Consider the following 16,267-nt stretch of genomic DNA (forward strand, 5'->3'; position numbering starts at 1 on the left):
ATGTGGAAGAGATCAAGTCCAGTAGATACTGCCAGTTCTTCTCTCCCACCAAGGCCACAGTGGTAGCAGATAAGATGGAGGGAGGGCCTTCCATCTGCCTCTGGAGCTAGGCATAGCAGAGCTGTGCCTGCCTCTTCTTTCCCTTCAAGGCCAGGGTGGTAGCTGTTAAGATGGAGGGAGGTCCTTTCAGCTTCCCCTGGGCCTAGGCATAGCAGAGTTGTGCCCACCTCTCCTTCTCCCTCCAAGGCCAGGTTGGTAGCAGTTAAAATCGGGGGAGGGCCTTTCATCTTTGTCTAGGGCAGTGTTGCCAACAAGCCTTAACAAAGATATACCCCAAAATGTTTTACCATAATCCAAAATCCCCAGAATTCCCCAACATTTACTGGAATATTCAGTCAAAATCCTTGGAAAGAAATTAATTAAATTCCCCGGATTCCGGGGAATTCCCCAGAAATTGGCAATGCTGCTCTAGGGCCAGGCATGGTGGAGCTGTGCCTGCCTCTTCTCTCCCTTCAAGGCCAGGGTGGTAGTTGTTCAGATGGACTTTACTTCCTTTTTTTTTTTTTAAGGCCTCTTTTGGGAATAAACTGTCCCAGTGCCCCTGTACCAAAAATTGTGAAAATGTCCCCCATACCCAATATGAAGCAAAACAAAATTGATTCTTGAAGGGCTTTGGAGGCTACAGAAACAGCCTTGGATATGTATGTGTCCTACAGTCCACACTTTGCCCACCCCTGGTTTCCACATTGTACTGAAATGGTAGTGGGAACTAAAAGTTTCCACATTGCACTGAAATGGTAGTGGGAACTAAAAGTTTCCACATTGCACTGAAATGGTAGTGGAAACTAAAGATGAAGATGGAAGTAGACACCAGACTTCCCCTTTTATGAATTCAAGGACAGGTGGTCTTTGATCCTCCAGATATAGGTTGAAATCGAACGTATTCCAAAATCCAAAACATTTTGAGCTACAACTCAGGTAGTGTAGTACATATCTGTACTGCATTTGTGGGGCTGGAAAGAGATGCAAGGATCTATGAGACTATGGGAATCCATGCCTCCTAGATCCTTAGTCTCTCTCCAGCCTGGTTATTTCTCGTGTATATGCAAATACAGGTATTCCAAAAAATTTAAAAGTCCATCATGCATAATACTTTTGGTTAAGGGATACTTGACCTACATTGGACTTCAATTTCTATCATGTCCCACCATGGGCTTTAGCTGTTGGGAGTTGCAGTTCAACAACATCTAGAGAGCCGCAAGTTGGCTCCCCCCTGAATTAGTAGAAGAGATCCTGTCCACAATTTATAAAATTTTGCTGAATTCAGTGGGGAAAAAATAGATCTCAAACACACATTTTTACAGTAGGCCAACTGAGGCATTTTGGAGACACCTTGATCCAAATTGATTCATTCATATATTTGCATCTGTTTGCCTCTGTGACTCATTCACTCTTGTACTGTATTTAAATGTTTAAATTGTTCTGCATTGGTATATAAAGTGTAAGGAGACTTTGGCCTTCCTGGTGCTTTGGACTGTACTACAGTCTTACCATTTTCCATGCTAGTTGGGGTTTCTGGGAGCTGGACATCCAAAACAATTGAAGGCTCAAAAGTGATCTATATGGACAAGCATCCACCACTGTTCTTTTTCAAGTTTCCCTCTAGCCGTGATATGCAAAGCAAGGGCCCAGCTAAAAATACAGATACACAGTTAGGTTCATATTTGATGAGATAGTACTTCTGGCATCCAAGTGCAAAATGATTCATACTTTAAAGGTAAAAATAGTAGGGCTTTAATTTGGGCCTGGAATCAGTAAACTTTGTTTACACTGCTAACGCATGGTGTATAATGAAGTCTTGTTGCTTCATTCTTCACAACTTTGGGGATACTTCTCAGAGTGCATGGCCCTTGTCTCCCAGATCTTTGATTTCCTGATTGTCATTCTCAATGTTCTGCTGTTTTTACTGCATAGTGCATATACTTGGATCTTGAGGACAATTTTACTTATGCAGCCCTTCCTTCATAAAAAAAAACCAATACAAAAAGCTAATTTCAGCTTCCATTGTTCAGAAGAATGAAAACAAATCCTCGGGTCTTTATTCTGCTGCCTTTTGGTTTTATTGCAGATGAACAGTGGGAATGTAGCAGGGACAGTTAAATCTCCATAAAGCTTGCAATTTCATTGCTAACTATTATTGTTATTCTTACTTTTTTCATTTAGTGTTGTTTGCTCAGTATAATCTTCACATGCTCTCAAAAACTTTACATTTTATTGAATTGTCCTGGATATAGTTAGAGAATTAGGATGATGGAGTCAAAAATAGGTTGTCTTGGGAGTTTGTGTGAGAAAGAGAGCAAGAGAACAATTTTTCTGTTTAACTCCAGTGTTCATGCTCAGGTAGTCCAGACACAGACACAGAGGCAACTTCAACTGGTTTGCAAAATCTCAGCATTTACAGAACTACAAAATAGTGGGGGAAACAGAGGAAACACCTCCCCAAAACTAATACTAATTGGATCAGTAGTCATGGAATGCTAACTGTTGGTGGCTAGTTGAAAACTGGGTAAGAAGGAGAATGAGCTGTTTTTAAGACAAGCAATGAATACCTACACACCACACTTTAACTATTTGTTGCAGGTCCCATGTATATAGCCCATGTTCAATAGGGATGTGGATTTCGGAAATGCTTGTTTGTAAATTTTGAACATTGACAACTTTGGATGTGAACCATGAAACACTATCCTGTATCCAGGTTTCAAAGAAGTGGCCATATTAGTCTCTTGCAGCATAAAAAGGAGGAAGGGAGCAGGAGAGAGCAAAAGAAGGAATGTAGCAGCACCTTTAAGATTAATTGGTTTTTATTTTAGCATGACTTTTGTGGATATAAACCTGCTTCTTCAGATGCAGTACAGAGCAACATCCAGCACTCTGAATATAAAGCAAATTTACACATTTGTAGGAGAGAGAGTGGATCCTGTATCCAAGTATGAAAAGAAGTGGAAAAACAAAAAGCTGTATCCATTTGCAAAACAGAAATGATAAATGGAAAAAAGACAGGAGGGCTTTGGAGTTCAAGCCATAGCCATGTTACAGGACTGTCCAAAAAATGAGCAGAAAAGCCCTGATAATACAAAGAAGAATGATGTTAAGGAAAGTAAGAAAACTAGCTAACAAACAATGTAAAGTCGAAGGTTTTCATGGCCAGCATCCATAGTTTTTTGTGGGGTTTTCAGGCTATGTGGCCAAGTTCTAGAAGAGTTTCTTCCTGATGTTTTGCCAGCATCTGTGGCTGGCATCTTCAGATGCTGGCGAAACGTCAGGAAGAAACTCTTCTAGAACATGGCCACATAACTCAAAAAACCCACAAAAAACTATAGCTAACAAACAGCTAATTGGTAGCTGGGTGAAAGATAATGAGTATACATCCAAAGCAAGCCTAAGTGAGCCAGCGAGCCAAAAGACAACACTTGAGAAGTAAGCTAAGAGGCAATCCAGGATCAGCCATCAGAATTAAACCACCTGTGACTTGTAGTAAAATTCACATATGAGGGAACAAAAAATCACATACAGGCAGCAGACCATGGGCTTTCTTTTCCTGCACCTTCCTTCCTTCATCTTCTTGTTGTTTTCCACCACACTTCATGTCGCTCCCTGATGCTAATGTATTACTATAGTATAAAAAGCTATGGCATAGAAGAAGTAAAGAGGGAAGATAATGTATCAAAGAGAAATGCTATCCCCCATATTGTTCCCAGGAAAAATATCATAGAAGTACACTAAACAGTGTAGGGAGAAGAGGGGAGGAACAGGTACTTTTCATTTAGACATCAGGGTTTGTTTGTTTCTTTGTTTAAATGCATGTAACGTATTGATGCATGATTCCAATTTCAGACTGAACATAAAGACAGCTGCCCATGTAGCAAAGTGGTACTTAGTAAAGTGAATGGTGAGCATGCAGTGCATTTGAAACAATTGCAATGCCCTCATTTTTTAGGATCGTCTTATTTCTTGGGGATTTCTCTCACTGAGGTATTTCAGTGGGACAGTAGAACTTAACCAAAATGAAGAGAACCCACTTGGGCTACAACTCCCTGAATTTTCCAGCCAGCATGGCCATTGACCCAATCCCATGAAGTATCTTTTCCCAGCTATAGGCCAGATTTAAATTGGTTACAACTGCTATTCTCAGGAGGTGGATGGTTCTACAGAATTTCTTCAGAGCTGGATGTTTACCTTATCTAGTGAAATATTGCCTCACCCTCAGCCATGATAACCCTGATTTTCTGGAGAAATGCCAGCACATCTGCAAGCTAATGTTTGCTTTTTGCATCTGGATATAGATTCTTCAGGATGACTGTAATGGGGGGAGGGGTGACATCTTTCTACATTTCTACATTTTTGCCACTTTTTTATCTTTGGGTGTTTCCATTGACACATGTACACTTTTTTCAAGCAATCGTCCTGCTTCCTTTGCAGAATTTTCCAGGGCACCTAATTTCATCTTCCATTTGTAACCCTCCTGTATTTCCCTTTTAAACACACACACATTTTCAAATACTGTACGTAAAATAATAAAAAAATATATGTTTATGTTGTTTTTGTTGTGTGTTTTTTAATTATTTTACTTTCCTATATGTTTTCTATACCTGTTTGTAATTTCCTCATCAGATTTGTCAAAGGCTGTATGGTGACGTAATATATTTTGAATGGTACTGCTAGGAATTCTCCAACTGGGAGCACTCTTTTGTCGAATGATTTACAAGTGATACAGCAGGAACTGATACATTCAGCATTTGTTTGATTTAAAATCTGTAGTTAACTACTATCAAACTTCGCTCTGTGGAGTGATTCTACTATTGGACATGATTCTGCATCGCAGTCCCCATTGGGTAATGTGCACATACTTTGCTACATAGCAGAGGTGCTACAAAATGCTCCTAGTGAACTGCAAGGATGCATACCAGGACACCAACGAGTATTATGATGCACATCAGACTCGACCAATGTGCATCATCAGTAGCCTGTTTCCTGATGCACATTGGTACCTGATGTGCATCGTTTCTGATGCACAATAGACACTTTGCTGGCTCTCACTGGTAATATAATAGCATCTCCTTGCTGAATATGGTCATGGCAAATAGCAATAGTAGTAGCAAGTACATTTCTATACTATTTATCAGCACTCCCTAAGTGGTTTACAATATGTTAGCTAATTTCCCCCAACAAGCTAGGTACTCATTTTAGTGACCTATGGAAAGATACAAGGCTGAGTGGACCTTGGAGTTCCTGGGATCAAACTCACAACCTCATGGCTTGCAGTGCAGGCATTCAGCCACTGTACCACCATGGCAAAATTGCTCAGTTTTATTTCCTGTAGATATATAGATGTAAGTCCCATTCCAGACATGATTTATTAAAATCTTTCCTTTGTCCTGGTTGCAATAACCAGAAATCTTCTGTAGCCACAGATTTCTTATCCATGGATTCAACCATCCACTGTTTGAAAATATTTTAATATATATATAAATTCCAAATAGCAGACCATGATTTTGCCATTTTATATAAGGGACACCATTTTACTATGGCATAATATTTTATGGAACATGAGCATGCAAAGATTTTGGTATCCATAGAGGGTCCTGGAACCAAATGCCAGGAGATACCAAAGGCCCACTGTCCTTCTTTGTTTGATATACCAAAGGCTTGAAAAACATGTCACCCAGCAGGGGTCAGCACCTTTTGGTCAGAATTGGATGTGTGCTTCATTCTAATTGATAATGCTGGCACTTCTTGCCAAGTCTTTGCCACTTGCACTCTGCAGAACCCTGATGAAGAGATCTGCCAAGTCCATTACCACTGTCATCACATCAGGATGAGGGGCAAGCCTACTATGTCCCTTGGATTATTCAACTGTCTTCAAACTATTGATGCCAGCTTGTCATGTTTAGGAATGTCATTCAACGAATGGTACTACAGGCTTTGAATATGCAGGTATCTTTATACGGCATTGTTTAAAATTAATTGATGCATTTCAACAACAAAATAATCTAGAGGAGCACATTCTTGGGTCCCATAATATGCATGCCAAGTTTTATGTGTCTAATTGTCCTGGACTTGAAAACATTCTCTTTTATTAGTATAGATGTTCTTCATTCAGATCTAAACTGTTAAATTATCTGGTTTTACTGCAGCTCTGTGTGGGAGTATTTGCTTATATTTTGCACAGTTCTTTTTTACAGTCATCCCTCTGGGGAATCTCATAATGAGATCCCTCCTCCTCCTCTATTCTTGAACTAGTCAGTTTTTCATTCAAGTGTTGTTTATTCATCTGTAGCTGGATCTTGTCTGTTGGAAATCTGCTTTATTTCTGCAGTCCCTGCAATTCTGGATTGGCTCCCTGCCCTTGTTTCCACACAGAGCCATTGTCAATGATCCTGTAGATTTCCATGGATGCTTTGTCCTCCTCATTGCTCCCTGGAAATCCCCCCACCCCATTCATTCCTATGTTTGAAGGCCAACTAAAGACTGAGAAGTACAAGAATATATGGGTTAAACGTGCATTAGCACCATGAGGAATTTCCAGATATGATGAATTCACCAGAATAATTGTGGAATTGTTTATGACTGTGCATTACACTGACCTGCAGGGAAGAAGTGTGGATCTTTCTCAGCTATGTTGACCCGAGTTCTTGGTCAAGAACTAGACTTCACAGATAGGAAAGAAAAGTTTCTTTTGGTCTATACAGTGGTGCTTAACCTTGGGTTCCCAGATGTGGCTGGACTGCAACTCTCAGAAGTCCTGACCACTTGGCCTGCTGGCTACAGCTTTTGGGGAACTGAGGTCCAACAGAAGTTGAAGGCTTTCATGGCCAGCACCCATAGTTTTTGGGGGGTTTTCAGGCTAAGAGACTATGTTCTAGAAGAGTTTATTCCTGACATTTCACCAGCAGCTGTGGCTGGCATCTTCAGAGAATGCTGGCATGGAAGAGAGTGGGGTATATATATTGTTGGTTGAGAAGAGGTGATTTACATGTAATCTCTGTGTTGGTCTGTTCTTGAATGGCAAGGTCTCAGAGTGTCTATTTTATTAATGACCCACTGTCTGTTGGGAAACCCCCTTCACCCTGGGTGGTTTTCATTTGCATTTTCTGGGTCTTGATTTTGATGTTTTTCAGGACTGGTAGCCAAACTCTGTTTACTTTAAGGATTTCTGCTTTCCTGTTGACATTTCCATTTGGTTTTCAATGGCTTCCCTGTGCATTCTGACCTGATAGTTGTTGGCATGGTCCAGAATTTCAGTGTTTTCAAATAGCATTTCATACCCAGGTTGGTTTATAACATGTTCTGGTACTGCTGATTTTTCTGGCTGAGCCAGTCTGCAGTGACTCTCATGTTCCTTGATTCGTGTTTGAACACTGCATTTGGCACTCCCTATGTAGACTTATCCACAGCTGCACAGTATGCAGTAAACTCCTGCAGCTGTGAGAGGGTCTCTCCTGTCCTTTACCAAGCGCAGCATTTGCTGGATTTTCTTGGTCGGTTTGTGGATCATTTGGAGGTTGTGTTTCCTCAACAGTTTCCCTGTTCTGTCTGTGACTCCTCTGATGTATAGTAACAATACCTTTCCTTTGAGTGGTTGTTTGTCTTCATTCCTGTTTTTTTTTTCTTTTCTGGGCCTGGCAGCCCTTCTGATGTCTGAGCTGGAGTAACCATTAGCCTGTACAGCCCAGTCTCGGTGCTTCAATTCATCTTCCAGGAAGTAGCATTCACAGAACCTTTTTGCCCAGTCTATCAGTGTTTTTATTGTGCTTCCTTTTTGTTCTGGGTGACGGTTGGAGTTCTTGTGTAGGTACAGTATCTGTCCATGTGTATAGGTTTTCTGTATATTGTGTGGCCAAACCATTGGACATCCAAGAATGACAATGTTCCTTCCATTTCTTTTTCCATCATGAATTGGATGTTTGGGTGAATGTTGTCTAGATGGTTCAAAAACATAGTCAGATCTTCTTCTAATATTGTAGTGGTATAGTTCAAAATTGCATTTCACTGATGACTATAGTACTGTATCTCTAAGAAAAAATAAGAGGGAAAAGAAGAGAATGAGACTTCTTTATTCCAGTATGTCTTGGATTTTTTAAAAAAGAAATACTCAAAGGTTTGGATAAAATGTTGCAGCTGGTATAGGAAATGCCAAAACAAATACTGTAGTCTGGGACAACAGAAACATTTGGTTAAAAAAAAAAACCAGAAACTACAGCAAGAAATACCATGACCTTCTGACACTTTTTCCCGTTTGAAGAAACCCAGGGCAAAAGAAACTATTCCTATACATTTTCTCCACATTATTCACAACCCAAAACATTTTTATCATAACTTCCTTTTCTCACTATTTTTTGAGCTAGACAGCTGCAAATGTTGCCTTTATAACACTGTATCTCTTGGGCCTTGTCCACACTGCAGAAATAAAGCAGCCTGACATTGCTTTAGGTACTATGACTCAATGCTATGGAATTCTGGGATTTGTAGTTTTGTGCAATATTTAACCTTTTCTGCTTGTGGTGCCACAGCAAACTACAAATTCCAGGATTCCATAGCATTGCACAATGGCAGTTAAAGTGGCAGTTAAAGTGTCAAACTATAGTGCAGATACAGCCTAAGGAAAGAAAAGAAGAAGAAAATTACCCTCACTGATTTTTGTATGCAACATTTGCCTTGAGTATGCATCTGAACACATGCCCAGATGGGCAGCCAAATACACAGCCAAGTACTATGTACCTGCATGCATATTTGACATTTGCATCTGACTGTGCAGTGACATCCCATGTGCAACACTGCTTTTTCAGCCTTTACTGAATGCAGGTATTCTGCACTGGACTAAATTGTCCAGCTGTTTCTGTGAAGGATCATACATGTGTGGGACAACAACCCACATTTATGAACGTGTGTGCAGTTAGACTTTGGATTTCGATTCTGTTCAAATTTTTCTGTCACAGCACTCAATTCAAAAATACACTTATGCTGCATCTAGAAAAAAAATCTGTTTAGACATGCATATTTTGAGAGAAAACACATTTTGAAATATTTCAAGTGCATCATAAATAGTGGCTTTATTGTTGTTGTTGTTGTTGTTGTGTGCCTTCATGTTGTTTCCAACTTATGGTGACTTTAAGGAGTTTATCACACAGAGTTTATTCCATGCAGAAACGGGATTTAAATCAAGAAAATCTCGCAAATGTGGGATATTTTTCAGATGACATCGAGGGGTATCCAGCACAAAAAGTAAAAAATGGCCAATTTTGTCCACTTTCTGTGCAGGTTAATGTCAGATTAATGCTCAGTGTCTCCAGTGTGTCTGAAAACAATCCCGCTTTTGTGGGATTTTTCTGGAATTTTAATCCCGTTTCTGCATGGGATTTCAGCACTTAGTGTGATAAACACCTAAGGCAAACCTGTCAGAGGACTTTTTTTGGCAGATTTGTTCAAAGGAGGTTTGCCATTGCCTTCCCCTTAGGCTGACAGCATGTGACTTGCCCAAAATCACCCAGGGGCTTTCCATGGCAGAGCTGGGAATCGAACCCTAGAGCCATAGTCCACGCTATGCTGGCTCTAAAATAGTGGTTAGCAAAAGCTATATTAAGGTGACTAACGTTTAGCCTCGTGGCTGCAGGCAGCTCCTGAAGGCTGTTTTTCCAGCCCTGATTGACACCCAGGCCACAGATATTGTGGGGAAAACAGGATCAATTAAAAGCTCCCCTTCCCCAATTTTTGGCAGTGTAGGACACATACAGACAATTTCACAGGCAAATGACGGGGAGACAAGGATGGGGAAAGAATTTGCCTACTCCTGATCTATGGAAACCAAAATTAATATTAATTCAGTAGCAAAATGAATGAACAACTGACATAGTACCGTCTAAATAGACCTAAAACTGTGCCAATGCTGACACCTAGTGGAGGAACAAATATAACATTAAGTAAAGGACCTATCTATCTTCTCGTTGCTGTTGTTGTTGTGTGCCTTCCAGCTTATTTCAACTTATGGTGACCCTATCATGGTGTTTTCCTGGCAAGGTTCTTCAGAGAGGGTTTGCCATTGCCATCCTCTGAGGTTGAGAGACTGTGACTTACTCAAGGTCATCCAGTGAGTTTACATGGGTGAGCTAGGATTCAAATCCTGGTCTCCAGAGTTGTAGTCCAATGCTCAAACCAATACACCATGCTGCCTTCCTACCTTCTTTATGCCCCTGTTTGATCCATTTGGTAGATCAAAGAGGGCTGCTATGGCTGCCTGTTTAGATAAAGGGAAGCATAGTTAGACAAAGGTACATTTCTGCTACTCTGCTAATTTAAAGCTAGACTCCAACAGGCTAGGCTTTGATATTTCTGATATTTAATTATTTTTGTTTCCTTTACAAAGGCTGAAGACTTAGGAAACTTAAATTACCGTGCATATTTTGCATAAATATATGGCATCACATTTCTGAGAGAGGGTGATAGTTGCTGACAGAAGTGAAGAAAAAAGGAGGCATCCTGAAGGTTCTCCCAAGAATCAGAAAGAACAGCACATGAAAGAGAAAATGGTTTTGGCCTCTCATCCTGTTCTCTTCCAGGATACTCTTCTAGAGAAATCTAGCAGATAACAATAACTCAAGGCAACTTACAACAGTTAATTGTCCTTGTTGTGTGCCTTCAAGTCATTTCTGAAACATGGTAACTCTAAAGCAAACCTATCATGACATGAGGTTTTCTTGGCAAGATTTGTTCAAAGGAGGTTTGCCATTGCCACCGCCACCCTCTGCAGCTGAAAGGGTGGGACCTGCCCAAGGGCCGCCCAGTGGGTTTCCATGGCTGAGCCTGGGTTTCAACCTTGGTCTCTAGAGTTCTCATCCAATGCTCAAACGACTATACCATGCTGGCTCTGTATGTTTAACAACAGTTAGACATGGCTAAAAACCGACAGGATGCAACACTTTAAAAAGTAATTAAACTGTTAAAATCAGTTTAAAAGAAAAATTAAAAACCATACCCATTAAAAAAAACCAGATAAAAATCCAACACACTGTATAAGGCCAGTTGTTTCTTTAAAATGAAATGCATTATCAAAGTCTGTCTGGAATAAAAAAAGTTTTATCCACTTTCTTTGTTGTTTTTTTTAATCTAGGCTGCTGACCACACGGCAGAATTAATACAGTTTTACATCTCTTTAATGGTCATTGCTCCATCTTATGAAATCCTGTTATTTGAAGTTTGTTGTGGCACCAGAGCTCTCTGACAGTGAAGACTAAACATCTCAAAAAAGCTATAAATCCTAAAATTCCACAGCATCGAGCCATGGCAATTAAAGTGATGTCAAACTGAATTAATTCTGCATTGTAGATGCAGCCCTGGCCTACCTTCAGAATTCCACAGGATGGCGCCACAGCCATTAAAGTGCTACCAAACTATTAGAATTGTGTTAGTGAAGATACACTCACAGGAGTTTATTAGACAAGGGAAATTGGAAGTATAATCCAATGGCAATCTGAACGCAATCATGAGTTTTCATGTTATTGTGTGATAAACTACCACATGCAATTTCGGGCAATGGGAAGCCAGTTCAAACACAATTTGCATTCACGTAAATTTGCTGAACTAGCGAATTCTGGTGAATGCGTTCTGACCCCACTTTCTTTTCATTCGAAATTAAGAGAAATTCCTCAGGTGTGATAAAGTCCACAGACTCACTGCAGTCATGTAACAGAGGAGGAAACAGTAAGCCCTGTTCCTCACCTTTTACTCACTCTGTTGTAAGGTGGCTTGACTGAGACTCTTTTCTCGTAAGAAGCCCTCATGAATTCCCCCTTTCAGAGCAGGAAAATCTCAGGGGCAAAAAAGAACCAGCAAGTGAGCAAAAGGGAAAGAGATAACATCGGGACGGAGAGTGGAGAAAGGTTACCTAACCAGCAAAATAAAATCAAAGCTTTTAGGAAACTCTTTTTTGAACTACAACCATGGAATCCTAGGAGACATTGTTTAAAAAAGATCGGGTTTTCTAAGCTTTATATAAAATAAATGCTAGTTTTACAACTTACCACAGAAAGTAGCCCCTGAACCCCTGCACACTTTCAACAGGCTCAGTCATCTGTGTGAGAGGTTCACTTTATTTTTACAACAGCTGTTAGAGATAAGAAAGAGATCATACCATGCCTCGGGCCGAGTGACACAGCAAGTGTCATGGATGAATCGGACGCTCCAACCAGGACATATCTTTCATGTTTTTAATGCAATATAAAAACATATTTGACTAAGGAGGAGTGTTAAGCCACCTAAGGTGAGTGTACACAAATGCTGTATATTCCATCCACTTTGATCACATTTCTCCCATTTAGCACCTGGGTGATTAGCTAAACACTGTTCTATAGATGTGTAAAATAATGGAGGCGGGATATAAACCTATGTATTCTTTGTCCTCATAGGCAAAAACAAATAGTGACTGTACTTTTCTTTCCATTGTACATGAATACAAAGATTCCCTCCCCCCCCCCCACAGTTTGGGGGGCATGAAACCTTCTGGGGAAGTATTATATGCAAAAATAGCTGTGGTATTTCAGTGCAAAAAAGAAGAAAAGAAACCCTATGCCTTTCTTGTACTTAAAAAAGGAGAATTTGACCACAGAAAACACACATATTCCTGCAAAACACATTTCAGCTATCATTAGTTTTTGCTAGATGTGAGCAAGCCCTCTAAGACAGAATGAACTTGGGGATATGTTCAGAGGCTGCTACCACACTGCAGAATTAATGCAGTTTGACACCACTTTACTATTCTTTGTAGTAAGAGACAGCTGTTTGAGAATAGTACGGCTATTAAAACTATCATTCACATTTTTGATGTTTTTAAAACCTATGATTTGAATGTGTCTTTTACAATGAGATCAAAACTGATAAAAAAACTGATAGGGAATTAGGAGTAGCATTAGTACAAAAAACATTACTAAGGATTCAGTAATGTGTCGTATGGGAGGAGGTCAATAGAGGAGTGAGACCATGAGTTATTGCACCAGGTGATGCTAACCCTACTAAAGCTACTGTTTTAACCCAGTATAAAACTGGAAAGAACAGGAACAAAACCTGGAGCTTTTCAATCAGTCTGGATGTGTCTATAATTGAGATAAAAACAAGTTCAGTAATTTCCAAGAGCTGCAAATATCTATGTTGAAGAGAGACCAACATATAGAAATGTGGCAACTAGGAGCCTCTTTGTGACTCAGATTTTAAAAAAAACATTGTAAATATACATTGTATGTTTGTCCTGTGTGGGGAAATCGTTTTAGAGGGCTTTTAGATACCAAGGTTCTCTTTCAGTTTCTTGGGGAATTTGAATTATGGGAATTTGCAAAAAGCAAAAAAGAATGATCTCCCTCTTTTGGAAAGTCTGAAATATGAATTTTTAAGACAAGTACTCAAAAACTAACTGAAATGTTTGAAAAGTGTAGATTGGAGTATCTTCTCTTTCCTGAAAAGGCCCTGTGCATCCATTTGTTTGTTTCTGTGTGTGTTTGTGTTTCAATTATACTGCAGTCTATCTAAGCTATGCATTGAGACACAAGTACAGAAAGGATCACCTGTGACATAATTCTGGATTGGACTGGATCTCCACACTGTGCACAAGGTCACACTCTTTCCCTATTGCAGTGTTTTGTAGTCTGGCAGCACAAAGACAAAGGTTTATTGAGGTGGTGTGCTGGACACTTGACGGTCAACAGGATTGACCAGCTGGGCCTTTAGTACAAATCTGTACATGATTTATGAAATCATCTGCTGGAAATTTATATTGACAAGTTAAGTTTTGATAAGCAACAGGAGACTTTCAATGTTTTGATACATATTTTCCCTACCATAGATATGAAGAACCAATCGCCCTTTCACACTACACAATCAGATCACTATTGTAGGCAACAACTTATCAAATCCTAGAGTTTACTGTTTAAGAAAGAGTATTTAAAATTCTCTGCCAGAGAGCTCTAGTGCCTCCACAAACTACAAAACCCAGTATTCTATAAGATGAAGTCACAGCAGTTAAAACGGCATTGCTGTGCCAAATTATGTAGTTTGCAAGGACACCAAGATTGTTAACCCAGTTGTGATTTCAGTAGCAAAGTTTGCTCTCAGATATACAGCTCCTAACAATCGAGACACAGTGAGCCCATCTATTTTATGTTTTCCTCCTGGGTGAATGCTTTACGTAACAAAAGAAGTGGTTGAAAAATTGTGGCGTGGCAGGGGAGATGGCATTCTATGAGTTTGAACAGGCTCAACATAATTCACAGTTACAGAATTATAAATGGAATATGATGGTAGCAATGGCATCCCAACCTCTGGTGTCACCTGGTGTGTGTTTGTGGGGGGCTGCCAGAGAGTCTGATCATAAGGCCACACACACTCCTTGTCCTTAGCCACTGCCATCACCTTCTCTTGAGGAGGCCACTGCCACTGCAGGGAAGCAAGGACGGGTGCACTCAGCCTTGTCCTTAACCGTGACAATGGCTTTCTCTTGAGGAGAACAACTACTACCATAGGGAAGCAGGGCTAGGATGCTCCCCCCTCCCCTCAGTGGAAGGATGGCCCCATCAGGAGTCACCCCTTTTCTGGGGTGTTCCTGAAAATTACTCTCCCTAGTGACTCCACTGGATGGTAGGAGGATCTCAATAAAATCCTGTCAATACACCAGACATATAGAAATTATGTCTGGGAGGACAAAAAGTGAAAAATCAGACACAGTTTCAAGACAACAGCCTAACAGTAGACCTATTAAATTAATTGCTGAAACCCTTATGCAAATCTCCTTGATTCAATGGATCTATTCCAGTTGGATTTAGGCCAGTACTTCTCAAATAGTAGGGCGTGCCCCACGGGGGGGGGGGGGCAGCGAGGCTCCGTAAGGATACAGTACTTAAAACAATTTTATATACAAATGATACTATTTACAGTCAAGTGGAGGCGTGAAATGTTTTCTTCTGCCTAGGGGGAGAATGACAGAAAATAATTGAGAAGCACAGCCCTAACGCAACCCTAACCGTAACCCTAACAGTAAACCTAGCACTATCCCTAATCCTAACCCTAACCCTAACCCTAATCCCAACCCTAATCCTAACCCTAATCCTAACTCTAAAACCCTAACCCTAACCCTAACCCTAACTGTAACCCTAACCCTAACCCTCATCCTAACCGTAACCCTAATCCTAACCCTAATCCTAAACCTAATCCTAACCCTAACCCTAATCCTAACCCTAACCCTAATCTTAAAAACCTAACCCTAATCTTACCTAACCCTATAACCTACCGTAATCCTAATCCTAACCCTAATCCAAACCGTAACCCTAACCTAATCCTAACCCTTATCCTAACCCCTTATTCTAACCTTAACCCTAACCGTAACCTTAACCCTAATCCTAACCCTAAACCCTAATCCAACCCTAACCCTAATTTTAACTCTAATCCTAACCCTATCCCTAACCCAATCATAACCCTAACCCTAACCCTAATCCTAACTATAACCCTAATCCAACCCTAACCTAATCCAACCCAAATCCTCACCCTACTCTAACCCTAACCCTAACATAACCCTAATCTCATTCCTAACCCTAACCCTAACATAATCCTAACCATAATCCTAATCCTAACCTATCCCTAAAACCAATCCTAACCCTAATCCTAACCCTAACCTAACCCTTACCCTAACCTAACCCTAACCCTAACCCTAACATAACCCTTACCCTAACCTAATCCTTACCCTAACCCTAACCCTAACCTAACCTAACTCTAATCCGAACCCTAACCCTAATCCTACCCGTATCCTAACCCTAAACCTAACCCTAACCCTAATCCGAACCCTAAAGCTAATCCTGGGCCCTAACCTGAACCTAACCCTTAACTTTAATCCAACCCTAATCCTAACCCTATCCCTAATCGTAATCATAACCCTAACTCTAATCCAACCCTAAACCTAATCCTAACCCTAACCTTAAGCCTACTCTAACCTAATACCTAACCCTAATCCTAACCATACCCTAATCCTAACCTAATCCTAAACCTAACCCTAACCCTAATCCGAAAGCTAAACCTAAGACTAATACTAACCCTAATCCTAACCCTATCCTAACCCTAATCCTAACCTTAACCCAACAGTAAGCCTAATCCTACCGTATCCTAACCCAATCCTAACCGTAACCCTAACCCTAATCAACCCTAACCTAACCCTACTCTAACCCTAATTCTAACCTTA

Source organism: Sceloporus undulatus, chromosome 6, assembly GCF_019175285.1.
Source record: "Sceloporus undulatus isolate JIND9_A2432 ecotype Alabama chromosome 6, SceUnd_v1.1, whole genome shotgun sequence".
Taxonomy (NCBI): domain Eukaryota; kingdom Metazoa; phylum Chordata; class Lepidosauria; order Squamata; family Phrynosomatidae; genus Sceloporus; species Sceloporus undulatus.